Here is a 15,990-nt window from a genome sequence, read left to right as displayed (position 1 = left end):
TCCATCCATTTCAGTAATAATAAACCCCCTAGATTGATACTTTACTCAAAATTTATAAATTTCTTTGATCACAGTTGCAATCCTTTGTCTGCAGTCCTACTAAGAGACTTGTAATGTCCACTCGAGGTTGCACAGGCTTGCATTAGGCTTCAAATTCTAGTCAGAAACAGAAGCAGGACTTCATTTGTACTTCCGGATCCACAGTACTTTTTTATATGTGTTTGCAGAAGATCCTGTGGGCTCTGCCCAAGTATGAAGCAAACCGTTACTCTGTTAGCTTCAACTTTCTACACTATTTTTTAAAAAATTATTAACATATAATGTATTGCTTGCTTCATGGGTACAGGTCTGTGAGTCATCAGCCTTACACACTTCACAGCGCTCACCATAGCCCATCCCCTCCCCGACGTCCATCACCCTTCCCTCCCCTCCAGCAACCCTAGTTTGTTTCCTGAAATTACGAGTCTCTTACGGTTTGTCTCCCCCGTCCCATCTTGTTTCATTTTTTTCCCTCCCTTCCCTCCATGACCCCCTGTCCTGCCTCTCAAATTCCTCCTATCAGAGAGATCTTATGATAATTGTCTTTCTCTGACTTATTTCACTCAGCGTAATACCTTCTAGTTCCATCCACATCATTGCAAATGGCAAGATTTTTGTGGGTTTTGACGGCTACATAGTATTCCTTAAAGTAAATGTACAATTAGTTGTAAAGTAAACACAGGCTTGTTTTGACTTCTGGTAATTCTAATCCTTTTAACTGCCCTGAAGAATATTTTAATTTTTACCTTTGTTATTTATAAACCACTTTATGTCCGGGTGACTGTTGCTGTTAAATCAAGAGAAAACTGAATAGAAAACGCAGTGAACAGGGGCAGGCCACGTCCAGCGTGGGTGGCACCGATGGGGGTTCCTGGTAGTGCACTTTCTGGTTCTTTCTTACACTCTGCTTGCTCTTCCTGTTCTTTCTCATCATTCTTTTTCTCTTTACTTCCCCCGTCCTTCAAAAACCTGCTGAGTTCATTAACCTCCTTGCTTAGTTCTACTGGCTGCTTAGCAGCCCTACTTACTGGTACCTATGGCTTCAGAGAATGGAAGCCCATGCCACATCATGTAACCTGGTGAACGGCTTGCTCTCAGCCTTGAACTTCGAGTTCTATGGGTCTACACTGAAAACATTAATTATGTGATTAAAATCTGGGAACGAAGTTCATATGATAGCATCTTTTGTGCTAATATCAAGAACTTTACTTAAATGTTTAAAGTAATGCTTTCAGAGAAAAGACTGTCAAATTCTTAACATGAGAATTTTCAGAGGACATACTTTTTTATTTTGATTTTTCATATTCTGTTAAAGTTTTGCTAGATCTTAGCCCGAGAGCATGTTGTGGAGGATGCTTTGGAACGTAGTGTGCCCCTCACATGTGATTCCTAATGAATCTGTGTTAGACTTTATGGTGAATGGTGTTAGAGTAAACTCCCAGAGTCTAGAGACACAAGTGGAAAGGAGAAGTTAATTAGCTCCAATTAAAAAATATGTTAACAATTTAAGTTTTAAACTCCTTAGGAAATTTCAAACACCAAAATCTTCATTGTTGCTGGCATAAACGTTAAGGAGCAATTCTTGTGTTAGGCTGCAAATTGTTGCTTTTGCCAATGTGTGAAAAGGAGAAGGAAGTGAAGTGTTCTTATTTTACATTTTATATTCTTTGAAGGGCAAGTAGTATCTTAGCTAAGAGAAAAGAATCGTCATAGTTTAACTCTTAAAAACAAAATTCTTACCTTGTTACTAAAACAGAACAAGTGGGCCATTTGTAACGGTGATGTGGAGTAGGGTGGAGTAAGAACACAGCAGAGAAGGCAGCCTGGCCACTCTACTTGACTGACAATCATTAATTCTGCTCGGGTTACACTCACTGATTTTTGTTGATTCTTAGGGGTAATCTGGAGCTGAGTTTGAGCATGGTTCCTGGGGCAAAGATTAACAAGGTGGAGAGCAACAACAGACAGCTCATGGGCTCACTGTACTTTTATAATCGCAGCCCTTTTTAGCAGTTTATTTATTGGCAGACACTAATGCTTTGTTTTATAAATACGCTATAGAGTGATAGGAGTGATAGGTTACAGTCTCAGAAATAAAGGGCCAAATGCCCAGAGCAAATGTGAAACCCGAAGACAACAATCACAATTCCTAACCTTACGTAAATGTGGACTTAACCAGATGACTTTAGATGACTCCTCTCGAGACAAAGATCCATGCAACAATTCATTGCCACATCTTTGAGTCACTCAAAGAAACCCTGAAACTTGGGATCTAGGTTACTTAGCTTGGCCTTTTAAAAATTACCAATTTGTCAATAATAAACACTAATCATCTTGATCTCTGTACCTTCAAGGAGCTCTCCCACGGTACTGTTGTCGTGACATACAATATAGGAGGCTACCTCATGCACAAAATAGAAGATTTCAATTTTTTGTTAGTGTGTTAGATATTGGGAATGAAATAAAACCTAAATACTTGACCATGACAGGCCACCTACCTCAGCTTTCAGAGTCCAACTAAAAGCCCAGCTTAATCGAGTCGTGCTTAATCAGAAAGGCGATAGTAGTGACTCTGAGATTAAAAGGCAAGGGAGTGCAAGGTATACAGGGGCCAAACTACCAGTAAAACTTCTTAAGTACTTTGTTCTGAGAAGTGGATATAAGAGGAACAAAAAAGGAGTCTTGACGAATGTGGCCTGTGGGTAATGGGAAACAGGAAAACTGAAGAAATTTATGACCTAGATAAAAAAATGAACACTTACTGAAATGTTTCACCAATGGCTTTTCAAACTACAGTGGCAGCTTAACAAAGTCTTATTTTCATTTGTGTTTTCTTTGGCATAGAAATGGGTAATCGCTGACAACAGATTACATGCTTGTGCCTTAACCATATAACTTACATCTTACATTCCTGCAGGAGGCACCCCTTTCCTAGCGGAACAGGGACCGTGGCAATGAACTTTTGTCTCATTGGAGTTTTTAAAAAAAAATGCTGTCGTTGAGTGTGGCAGTAGTGTAGGAGCTAACCCACAAATTCCCAGTCTAATCGAAGATGTTTCTGGCCTTTCAGTATGAGTGATGGAAGAAGAGTATTTTGGAGTTGAACGTCACTAACCATGTGTGTGGTAGGAACTATCAGTATAAAATAACTTTCAGAAATCTAATGAAATCTGTGACACAATTTTGGAGCCCCTGGTACGTGACTTTTATTCTTTACTAAATAATACTTTTTAGTATCTGTCCATTTTTAGAAGCGTGCATTTGTTAAATATGTTAAGTGTGGGTAAGCACACAAAGCCTTTTCTGTGAGGATCTTCCCTAAATGTAGTCTTCTGTAGTATACTCTAATATACTAGAAGGTTAATGGGTCACAGTATCTTTCATAATTCAGTCTATATTGGAGGAGTACTTCAGGGACTAAGGGCTTCATGAGTGCTATTTTCTGAACCCCACGCAATTAAGCAGACTATATATTTGGTGCCTTTCTTTCCTACCAAAGAAAAATTAGGTTAAAATTGGTGCTAAAGGTCATGTTCGTTTCAAAATTATTTTTTCTTAAAAAAAATATATATATATATGTATATAGATAGATAGATATATCTCACAACAGGAAATGTGTAGGTCCAGCAATATTATGCATGTTATAATCTGTATATACAGCTAAAGAAAAAAACCTCACCTAAAAAGCAATTGAATTCCGATATCTACGTAGAGGTATATAATTTTCATTAACGTGTAAGGCTTTAAAGCACAAAACTGAAAAGAAAATGATCACCAAATGAAAACTTAGTAATGAATATACCCTGAAGGTAATAACTTGGAGGAAAAAGTCCCATACAATGTTATATATCTGTTATATCTCCATTAAAACATAAAAATAAAATAGTTAAAATAACATAAAAGTTAAAAACTCCCTTGTCAATGTTTCTAGCACAAAGTTAGCTACTCAAAGTAGTCTTTAACTCTGAGGGTGTATAGAAAATAGTTTTATATATATTTTATTGTATATATATATATATATTTACATGTTACAAAATACCTTTCTAATGAGCTTGTTAAAGTGGATACTTTAAGCTATTTTTCAGGCTAAAATTAGAGTTAGGGGAGTCATCAGTCTTAAAACTTGGATAATGAGTTACATAAAACAAATTCTCACCGAAAGTGTCATTGTTCATCTTTCAGATTTAACATAAAGACTTAAATTAGGGCGCCTGGGTGGCTCAGTGGGTTAAACCGCTGCCTTCGGCTCAGGTCATGATCTCAGGGTCCTGGGATCGAGTCCCGCATCGGGCTCTCTGCTCGGCAGGGAGCCTGCTTCCTCCTCTCTCTCTGCTTGCCTCTCTACCTACTTGTGATCTCTATCTGTCAAATAAATAAATAAAATCTTTAAAAAAAAAACAAAAAAAGACTTAAATTAGGGCGCCTGGGTGGCTCAGTGGGTTAAGCCGCTGCCTTCAGCTCAGGTCATGATCTCGGGGTCCTGGGATCGAGTCCCACGTTGGGCTCTCTGCTCAGTGGGGAGCCTGCTTCCCTCTATCTCCCTCTCTGCCTGCCTCTCCGTCTGCTTTTGATCTCTGTCAAATAAATAAATAACATCTTTAAAAAAAAAAAGACTTAAATTAGTAAAGAGTACATGTGGGTCACTGTGAGCAAATCTCAGACCTATGATTTATTCCACGTTCTTAGTATCATGGTTGTAGCCGACAAGATGACACCCACCTAAAATACCCCATGGGTCTCTGAGTCCTAAGGTCTTGTGAGTGGGATTCTGATGAAGTGAGTAAAACAGGTTTTTATTTAATCCTGCTTTTATAGACAGCCTTAACTCTAGGAGGATTTTATAAATATAAATTAGAAAATGATACACTCTAGGAAATGAGGAAAATCATACATTTAGAACCTACCAGAGCATACGGGATTCTCCGTGAACTAATAATAACTCCTAACTACTGTTAGCTGGGGTTATGTGTGGAAGGGAGAATGGGAGCTTGCTCTGTACACTGTACAGTGAGATGAAATATCCCTTTACTAACATCTGGATTGACTTAATTTATGTGGTTTGAGAACTGTAAGATTCCAAAGGCACTGTGCTGTAACGCTTGATAAATTTGCGTTTTGTCAGCTTGTTCTCCTACCAGTTTCTTTCAGCCTGGAAATGGTAGCTACAACAAACAGAACCCTACAGTATTAAGAGAGAGCGTGGATATTTTAAGTATCTCTTCATATAATGTGACATTTTTCATGTCAACTTATTTGAATGTTTATCTGAAAGGCAGTTTCAAATTATGTGCATATTTTCAAAGTTAGAAAAACATGCTATATCTTAGACATCAAAATCAAATTATGCCAAGTGCACGCTGTACACCGCGGTGTGGCTCTGCTTCCCTGCCTACACAGGATGCCATTTTTGGTACAATAGTTGCTTAAATAGAGATCACGATGTGAAGTAATTATGCAGGGTTTGATCAGTATGCAGCGTTTTAGTACTTGCCTTTAAAAAATGTTTTTTTTTCTTTTCAAAGAGTGTAATTTATAATTGGTTTTTTATAATGTGCAATTTCATATAGATAACCAAAACCTTTTTAATGGAAAGAGCTTTGTAATCATTTGGAGAATAAAATCATTTTACTGTGGAACAATGTGGTATTCTCAGTAAATACAATTTAAAAATGTTAGCAAATTTCTGTAAGGCTTCGTGATTATATTTATGGGATTCCCTGGGGAGATGAGGAACGAAAAATTACTGAAGTGAAAGAAACCGACTCTGTTGAATGAAAGAAAAACCAGCTGTGTGCCTTTTAAGCTGCACACATGTATTCCAAATGTGCTCGGGTATCATTACCTCTGCTGGGCGGGTGACGGGGAGAGAAAGGATCCCAAAGCACGGGAGAGTCCAAAAACGATTTCTATCTGAAACTCTTTTTTTATAGATTGAGTTACATTACTGTTTTGCTTATACTGATTAAATTTATTGCATTCAGCTGTTACTTGGGACCTCCAACTCCCTGACAGTTTCAGGGGATGATCAAGAAGCGGGCTGGAATTTGGGTAGATACCCACTGCGAGAAAACGGACTCCGCAGTCAGAGGATGTTTATTACTGGATGTGCCCTGACCACAGAGCAAATCATCATTTTCACTGAATGTTGCTAAAGAGATCTTACACATTAAACTCAAGAATATGGAATTGTGCTATATCATTTATCCCAATAATTATTCATTTATTTTTAAAAAGATTTTATTTATTTGAAAGAGAGGATGAGTGGAGGTGGGAGGGGCAGTGCAGAGGCAGAGGGAGAAACAGGCTCCTGGCCAAACAGAGAACCCCATATGGGGTTCGATCCCAGGACTCTGGGATCATAACCCGAGCTGAAGGCAGACGCTTAGCCACCCAGGTGCCCCAACTCCAATAATTATTTACATGCCTGGGCGTAGGTGCAAAAATATAGGGGCCACTGGAGGGCTTTTATGAAAACCGGGAGAGAATGGATATGAGAAATTGTTACTGATCCTAAGTGGGATAAAATTCACTCTCCTGGGAAAATAATTTTTATAGGAACAAAAGGAATTCTAATGTATACAGGAAACCTAATTTTTCTAGAGACATCGCTCAAATAATTACAGTATCAGACCTAACATAGAAAGTTGTCAAATCTCCAACTAACAAATCTAAATGAGTTGTTTTTTTAAATCCTTGAGTCACAAAGTCGTTTTGAACTCTTTCAGGCACAGGACGCTCACGAACCGTACCCCAAATAGTGGTTTCCTCCATAGCTGGGCCCTTTGCTTCCCACAGTCACACCACTCAGCTTAACCACCCATCCTTGTCTCCGGCATCTATGAGCCTCCCTGGTCACTCCTGTACTTCTGACAGTTACTCCAGCAAACGGCTTTTGGTCCAAGGTCCAATGTTCATGGGGAGCAACTTTATTTCCACTCACACTCAACAGCAACATGTGGGACCTTGTCATCTCCGCAAATGGCCCCATCTTTGAAATCTTTAATATCATCCCTCTCTTACCGTGACTTACGATCACTTGATTCCCTCTTTTTTTCTCACTTCCACTTGGCCTGCCCTTCAACTCTGAGCTCCTCTTCCTGTTGGTTCCATCGCTCCCAATCCGCACTCCCTCTCAGCATACCAGATCTGTTCTCTCTCAACTCTGCTCCCTACCCTTACTCCTGGGATCGAAAAAAAAAAATCCAAATAGCTCTCTGAATATTTAGCTCACTAGTTGCCCCTACATCTCCCACCCTGCAAATTAAGCAATTCCAGCTTCCTCAACCAGATCATTCCCATCAGCATAAATACACGCTATTATTTCTCTTATCTTGGTGGGGAAAAGACCTCTTTTAAACCCATGTGCTCCCTGCAGCTACTGTCTCATTTCTTTCCATCCATTTAGAAAAAGCCAAAAGGAAAAAGAAGACTTTGAAAAAATTTCTACACACTCTTCAATTTTATCTCCTATTCTCTTTGAGCGTCTCTCTGAGGATTTTGCCCCTACCACTCTGCTGAAACTGCCCTTCTCAAGGTACCACTGACCACCACATCGCTAAATCAGGTCGTCATTTTTCAGTCCTCATTTTATTTGAATGATCAGGAGTGGTACAGCGGGCATCAATTTCTGATCCCTGAATCAGGCTTCCCATGCAACACACCTACCTGGTTTTCCCCCTTCCTTGCTAGCCCCTCTGTGCCAGGCTCCCAGCTCTAAACACGGAGAGTGCCTCCCAGCTTCTCTAAGCTACCTCCATGCCCCCTGACGCAGTGGCCGCCCCAGCTCCTGAACGGACTTGCTACCTACATCAGCCAAGGAGCACATGCCTCACCCTTTGATGCCAGACCCTTAGATCCAACTGCCAACCCAGCACCTCTAAACTGGATGACCGAAGAATCTCCCAATTGAACATATCCCAAACCACGTTCCCAAGATTTCCCCCCAAAATTTGCTGCTTTTGTAGCTCTCCTCGTTCCAGTGAATGGCAACTTGATTTTTCTGGTTGTGTGGAGCAAACACCTTTGCATTATCCTCACCCCCTCTCTCCTGCTCCCGCACCCGCGGCTGGCAAGCCAGCAAGTCCCACGGGCTCTACCTCCGAAATATGTCCAGAGCTGGCACGTCTCACTGCTGCCGCCTGCTACCACGCTGACCGCGCCATCAGGGTCTCTATCATCCTTTGTTCCCTTCCCTTGCTCCCCGCTCTGTCTCTTCTCTACAGAACGGCATGACCAGTCACAACGTGGCAGGCGAAGCCAGTCCTCTGCTCAGAACCTTCCCGAGGCTACCTACCTCAGAGAAAGCCGAGAAGCCAATGCTACACTAAGCATTAACTAACTCAAATTTTTAAAAAAATTTAAGTTAAAAATAAATAAAAACAGAAACAATGACTTGGAAGGAAGGAAGGACGGAACAAAGAAAAAGATAGAAAGAAGAAAAAGAAAAAGCTGAAGTCGTGCCGTGATCGGCAAAGCTCCCCGCGTTCTGGCACCTCTCCTGTCTGTGTCCTGCTCTCTCCTCCTGAGCCACCTGCCCCTCGCACCGCACCCTCGCGCTGCAGCCCCTTCCCGGCCGCTCGGCCCCAGCTCTGCACCTGGATTGCTCCGTCTTGTTATGTTTGCTGAAAAGTCGTCTCAGTGAGGCCTCCCCTGCCCTTTAAAATTGAATCTCCCCTCCCTGACCCTTCTCTATCCTGCTCCCAGGGAGCAGGATAGAGAATTTTTTTTCTCTTTAGCTGGTGGGGGGGGGGGTGGCCTGGGGGTATGTGAAGTCCAGGGGCAGGAGAGCAGCGGAAGCCACTGGAAGCCACCCTCTGCAAGTGAGCTGAGGCGGGGTGTAGATGTGCAAATCGAGTTAGGGGGCTACGGCCAGTCTGAGGCCTGGAGTCCGCTTCTGGGAGGACCAAGTGAAGGTGGTTACTGGGCCCAGGCAAGGGCTGTGACATTGCCATAGCCAAGGGATTAGGCACAGCTGTGGCAAAGACCCCGAGAGGGGACAACTCCTCTCCCCTTACCCTCATGTGCTACGAGGGCAAGAGAAAGCAAAATGCAGCCCGGGCAGCCGGGCGCCCCCTTCCTCTGCCCATGTCCCTCCTGCGCCACTTACCGAGAGGTTTAACCGTGTGCTCTTCTGAACCTCTTCACCCGCGGGGGAGTTTACTTCCTTTTATGATTAAATATTGAGAAGCTCAGATGTCCAGTACATGCCAGTATAGTACTTGATCTAACAGCCACAAATGTAATGCATTCTAAGAAAATCTGTGGACAAACTCAGAAAATCTCACCCCTAAAATGGAAGGGGGACATTCACGTTTCGAAACTGGTAAGAATGGAGCTGATACGGATAGGAGAAGCTATCTGTGCAAATCATCTGTGGAAGTAACATGCTACAGTAACGACTTATAAAGATACTGCTGATAAGACTAGGGCACAATCCAGATCTCAGACAGATCTAGGTCATCTCCCTGAAAGGAAAGATAGAAACTTTAAATCCTTACAATCAGGGCTAAACTGACAGGAAGACTTGGAATGCAGAAGTCAAGCGTATTTTTAAAAAGAGCATAAGAGGACAAGAATTTGTCACTATATTCCCAACACTTCTAGGATTCTGATTTTGCAACTACAGCCAAAAAATAAACCTGATCAGGGCGCCTGGGTGGCTCAGTGGATTAAAGCCTCTGCCTTCGGCTCAGGTCATGATCCCAGGGTCCTGGGATCGAGCCCCTCATTGGGCTCTGTGCTCAGCAGGGAGCCTGCTTCCTCCTCTCTCTCTGCCTGCCTCTCTGCCTGCTTGTGATCTCTGTCTGTCAAATAAATAAATAAAATCTTTAAAAAAAAAAATAAGCCTGATCATTGAAAATGGCAATTTATCTGCTTCTAAAGTTCTAAGGATATATATAAAGTCCTTCTCCTCAATTTTTTGCTATAAAAGATAAATTTGAAATGTAGTGGTCAAGAAACTTTTTCTGTCAAGGGCCAGATGGTAAATATTTTAGACTTTTCTGGTCATGAAGTCTCTGTCACAGCTACTCAGTTCCGTCCCTGTAGTGCAAAACCAGACCATAGATAATGTGCAAATAAATATGTGTGGCTGTATTCCAGTAAACCTTTGTTTACAAAAACAGGTTGTGGCCGGATATGGCCTGTGGGCTTTAGTTTTCTGACCTCTGACTAACCTATCATTTGATGTCTAGATTGGCCCAACTAACCAACTCCCTGGGAAGGGGTGCCCTGGTGTTCGGGTATGGAGTCGACCACCCCTCAATTAGACAGAGAACACTCTCGATAATGGAAGTCACACAGCGAGGTTTTTTTCCAGCTAGCTGGGGTCCAAGTATCCACCCAGCGCAGCAGGTTTCAACAAGGACCCCGAGCACTCAAAGCCAAGGGTTTATATAGCATTTTCAAGGTACTTCTTCATAGCTACATACATATCTTGTGCCCCACTTTGACAGTTTAACTTTGTTTAACCTTTTGCCACCCTGGCGCCATCCTGGCGGTTAAGTGAGATTTAGGTTTAGAAGAAATTTAACTTTATTTACATTTCCTTCTGCCTCAGCCTCCCTCAGTTTTAGGGTGGGGAGGGCTACCTTAGGCCCTGAGGAACTGAGCCACTTATCTCTGGGAATTGGGCCATTGAAGAGATGGCCTTTTTGTTGTAAATCACCAGGACATTTGCAAACCAGGGGAGACTCCTGTCTTGCAGGATTGTGATCTCTGCAAGTTAACTATTGGTTTTCTTTAACATCTGCTCCCTGTGGTGCTAGCGCCTAACAGCCCTGGTGGTATATGATTAAGTTGTTTCTTAGGTTTTAGCTACTTTCTCTTATCTCAAGTTATGTGCGCGTTTTGGGCTGGTTTTGGGCTGGTTAGGGACGCTCAGTAAAATGGCTTCCCCGCCTTCAGGATGGCCATTCTCATGCTAACCCACTCTTACAGTGCAAGGTGCCGGCTTTTGCTTTGCCAAGGTGGCTGTACTTATGTCAGGGCTAGACTCAAGGTGGGTACAGCCTTGTTTTTCTTGGCCTCCACACCTGGAGCTGGTTTCCAGGACTTGTTTTTAAGTCCCCTGGGGGAAGGGGAGCAGGGACAGTAAAATAGGTCCTTACACTGGACACTAGATACTCTCTCTCTGCCTGCTTCTCTGCCTACTTGTGATCTCTGTCTGTCAAACCCGCCTCAGGTTTACAGATCCACGTCTTTGGGTCTGGTCATATCAGTTGGTTTTCTGGAAGCTGATCAGCTCTGGATGAACTAACAGTTGAGCTCATAACCTTGGAAAGTTGATCTTTGAAGAGACCTGACCTTGGGGTCTAGTGTGAGTAGCTCGTCTGTCTCATTCCTTATTCTCTCTCTCTCAAACTCTCTACCTCCTTTCACCATCTCTGAATAACAGCGCCCATATACTGATTTTTATCTTTATTATTAATAGGATTTAATACATTCTGCTAACCAAATAGGGCTTTTTTTTTTTTTAGGTCTAATAATTGGTCTATATTTAAAACATTTGAGTACAAAAGAAAATATTCAGTTATAACAATCTAGGTGTTACCATGAAGAGTTGTTACCTGCACTAAAACCACAAAACATTATGAAAGATTTTATTTTTTGCCAGCTCAGGCTGCCAAAACTAAATACTACAAACTGGGTGTCTGAAACAACAGGAATTTATTTCTCACAGGTCCAAGATCAAGGTACTAATTCAGTTCCTTGGGAAGGTGTTGTTCTGGCTTTCAGAGAGTTGCCTTCTCTGTGTCCTCACAAGAGAGCTCACTGGCTCTGGTCTCTCTTCCTCTTCTTCTTCTTCTTCTTCTTTTTTTTTTTTTTAAGATTGTATTTATTCATTTGACAGACAGATCATAAGTAGGCAGAGAGGCAGGCAGAGAAAGAGGAGGAAGCAGGCTTCCTGCTGAGCAGAGAGCCCGATGCAGGGCTCAATCCTAGGACCCTGGGATCATGACCTGAGCCGAAGGCAGAGGCTTAACCCACTGAGGCACCCAGGGGCCCCTCTCTTTCTCTTCTTATAAGGACACTAATCCCTTCCATGGGGCCCTACCCTCACGACCTCATCTAAACCTAATTACCTTACAAACAGCCTCCCGCCAAACACCAGCACATGAGGGGTCCGGGCAGCAACATAACTTTGCAGGGAGGGGATAACTGTCCAGAGCTGCTGATTTGTTTCCTTCTGAAATCATCTTCAAAGAAGCCAGACAAGAGTTGAAAACCTAACCAGGGGCTCCATTAAACTGTTACTGAGTAATGCTTTCAAGTCTACAACTAATGTTCCCTAATTGTCCATGATCATAGTCGTTACGATAAGCTACTCGCGGTAACTGACATTATAGAAACCAGGCAGAGACTGGGCGTCAGGAAGATGCTATTTTGGCAGGCGAGACCCGTGGTCAGGCCTTATCTCTTCATTCTTGTGGCCTCCCAAGCCCTGTGCTTTGACTTCTTAGCTCAGTTCCTGTTCATCACTAGGCTCTTTTGCTGAATGACTCAGTTTGACTCATTCTCATGGATTTTGACTATCTCAGCTCCCTTCCCCGGGCTCTCAACAGGTCCACCCACCGAAATTATAGATACAAAGCATTTCCGTGTCAAGCTGGTGGGCAACTGAACTGACCCTGCGCCCCCCACCCCCACCCCCGCCTCAAGAGCTGGGTGAGGAGGGCATTTTCCACTGTACAGGATTTCTCTCCCTGAAGAACCCTCAAAGTTAAACTTCAGTACTTAGGGCCGTATTTTTCGCATCACTTGGGCCTTTCCTGTATCAAGATTAGAACCAATGGGTGGCGTGGGGTGAGACAGGGAGCGGTTTAGCCCACTTAAAATCTCCTTTAGTTGCTTACCCTTGGCCACTCTAAATAAAGCGACAGTTGAAGTAAAAATGGTTTATCTTGAATACAAGTCCCCTAACTCTCCCAACTTCTGACCAGATTGTCATCTTATACCTTCATCTATAGAAATTCTGAAGCTACTGTCCAGCATGCATGCACAGAGGAAAACACACTCTCTCTCTCTCACACACACACACACACACAATCATGGGCATTGTTGCCTCCATACCTACCCTTCTATTCCGACCAAGCCACTCTAGTGCAAAGGCAGTGATCACTTCACTAATCTGTGGAATAAAACCGAAGTTATTTCTGTTTCTCTAGATTCTTCTACTCCAGTTCAACCGGCCAGTTCTGTCTGCTGATGTTCTTCGTCCTCTGCTTTCATTGTGATACTCTTACTACTCACAAACCTGTCATAGCTTCTTAAAGTCAAAAGACTATGTCTTCAGTTTGGTTTTCAAAGTTCTTCACAGACGCTCCCTGGTGCTCTAGTGGTTAGGATTCAGCGCTCTCAAAGTTCTTCACAAATGCCTTTCCAGACTTTTTACCACTTAGTAAAAGTGGGCAATTCATTATTTTTAACTCCACATTGGAGTTAAAACTCCAAAGCAAATTTTCTTTCTGCCCTTCAGCTACTCCATCCACTTTAATTTCTTGGTGCAAATTCCCAAGCTTTTTCTGCCTTCATATTTCAATCTGACATATTTTGAATAATTTGTTTACCTCCGACTTTATTAAATTCCTTCTTCACTGACCTAGGGTTCGCTCTCAATTCTTCCTTGATGTCTACAATGGAACTTTCCAATGACTCTTTTAGATCCTAGCTTTGGTTACAAGAATTTTGTTAAGAATTATTAAAACACAGCTCTCTCCCTGCTCTTTCCTGCTCCTCTCTAGTGAATTCTTCCAACACAATCGGAAAATCCTTAACCTAAGGCCCACAAAACCAGAAACCCTGCTTGCTCTCTCATTTTCTACCAACCTTCCCTTCACCCATGCTGCTCCAGCCATGCCCGCCTTTTTATTTCTAGAACACACCGAGCTCACTCCGGCTACTGGATCCTTGTAGATCTGTTCTTCCTGGCATGCTCTTCCTGCCTGGCTGGTTCCCTCACTTCAGTTAGGGCTCGGTTCAAATGTCAGTCACAGATGCCTTCCCCAACACTATTTTAATTTCCCTCACTTGATGCCCCCTTTGTTCTGCTTTATTTTTCTCTACGGTACTGATCACTATTGACATATTACAAATGCATTTGTTCATTTTCTTCCTTGTCCACGAGGGCAAGAACTTTTGTCTGCTTTTTTCACTGTTAGATCTCTGCCTGGCACAGACTGGGTATTTAATAATTATTTAATGAGTAAATCGATGAACAGGTGAGCTTTCATATAGTTTGCATAGAAATTTAAAAAAAAAAAAAAACAACCAACCTGCTACTGGTGTTTGTTCCTAGTTTAGCAACATACCAGTCCCTGTCATTGTGGGGATTTCTGCAGAGGTGTTGGTCTTCTCCCAAGCAGAGGGTAGCAAGTGCAGTATTAGATGGCAGGGATTAAGCCAGAACAGCTTGGCTCCTGAGCAGAGCAGAGCCGCATCCAGCCCTGGGTCGGAGGCTGCCTCCAGCGGAGGAAGGATGTATCTCTTACAGAACACTTAAAGGCCTTAAAAGCAGTTTCCTTTTTTTTTTTTTTTTTTTAAATATGGACGACTCTAATTGCTCCCACAGCACTTACTACTTTAAGAAATGTTAGTTTATTTCTATTTGAGTCTACAGTGGCCAATCTCTCACTCTGGGTTGCTTTATTTTTATTCTCTTGATAAGTCGATTTTGGCTTCTAACAGCACAGTAAGCCAAAGATGATCTTATCAAAACAGCATAGGAAGCCTTATGATGGCAGACCAAAGGGTCCTATAGTCTTGAATGTTACCATGAATCCAGTTAAAGGAAATTCTAAGTTTCTATTTTTTTAAAAAAGGAAATTTGGGGCACCTGGATGGCTCAGTGGGTTAAGCCTCTGCCTTCAGCTCAGGTCATGATTTCAGGGTTCTGGGATCAAGCCCCGTATCGGGCTCTCTGCTTGGCGGGGAGCCTGCTTCCCCCCTCTCTCTCTGCTTGCCTGTATGCCTGCTTGTGATCTCTCTGTCAAATAAATAAATAAAATCTTAAAAAAAAAAAAAAGCATTCATTCAACCTTTAAAAACAAACAAAAAAGGAAATTTAAAAATCAGTAAGTTTTAATTTTATTTTTCAAAAAAAGATTTTATTTATTTGAGAGAGTGGGGAGTGGCAGTAGAGGGAGAAGCAGGCTCCCCACTAAGCAAGGAGCCTGATGCAGGACTCGATCCCAGGACCCCAAGATCATGACCCAAGTGAAGGCAGATACTTATCCACATGAGCCACCTAGGTGTCCCTAAGTTTTAATTTTTAATGAGATAAAAAAAATTCCATCGGACACACCTGTCAGATACTTTCAGTACTATTTTGAACTTTTCAAAGCACATAGTAAAACAAAAGTTATCTTACTGAGGGGACGCCTGGGTAGCTCAGTGGTTGAGCTGGGACTCTTGGTTTCTGCTCAGGTTGTGATGTCCGGGTTGTGGAATCGAGCCCCGGTGTCCCTGAGTCAGGCTCCAAGCTCAGCGGAGAGTCGGCTCAAGATTCTCTCCCTTTTCCTCAGTTCCTCCCTCATTCACAAACTCGCAAATAAAATCTTAAAAAAAAAAAAAAAAAAAAGCTATATTTATTTTCAACTGAAAGAAAATGGCCCCTCAATATTTTATTTCTCATGAATTGTCTCACACAAAAAATGTATCCTCACTATTAGCCTAAGGAGAAAGCTGAACAAAACAGTACCCTATTTTCATCACACCTTTTTTCTTTAAAGGTGGTGAGTGACCTCTGGAGGCAATTGGACAAAATATCCTGTTGCTTTCAGGAGCGAAGTGGGGAGAATTAGAAAGTAGATCCTTCCATGTAGAGGTTTTATTGGGGTTTTTTTTTTTTTTGCAAGTTTAATCAGGATGAATTAAAGCCTTTAACTAAAATTAGTTAACTGAATTGAACCTCAATTCAGTTTAATAATATTTATTAAGTATGTAATACAATGC

General features: G+C 42.1%; 2 long non-coding RNA genes across 2 annotated transcripts in view; one reads left to right on the top strand and one right to left on the bottom strand.

Moving 5' to 3' along the window:
- The window catches only part of LOC131833504 (uncharacterized), a 35,153-nt gene that overhangs the window by 15,578 nt on the left and 3,585 nt on the right, over positions 1 to 15,990 (bottom strand). The window lies entirely within an intron of this gene.
- Positions 471 to 5,723, top strand: LOC131833505 (uncharacterized). Its single transcript, XR_009354498.1, has 2 exons — positions 471 to 4,290; positions 4,503 to 5,723. It is a non-coding gene; the product is annotated as an uncharacterized LOC131833505 (long non-coding RNA).

This window comes from Mustela lutreola, chromosome 6 (assembly GCF_030435805.1).
Source record: "Mustela lutreola isolate mMusLut2 chromosome 6, mMusLut2.pri, whole genome shotgun sequence".
NCBI lineage: Eukaryota > Metazoa > Chordata > Mammalia > Carnivora > Mustelidae > Mustela > Mustela lutreola.
This window is presented reverse-complemented; position numbering and strand designations above follow the sequence as displayed.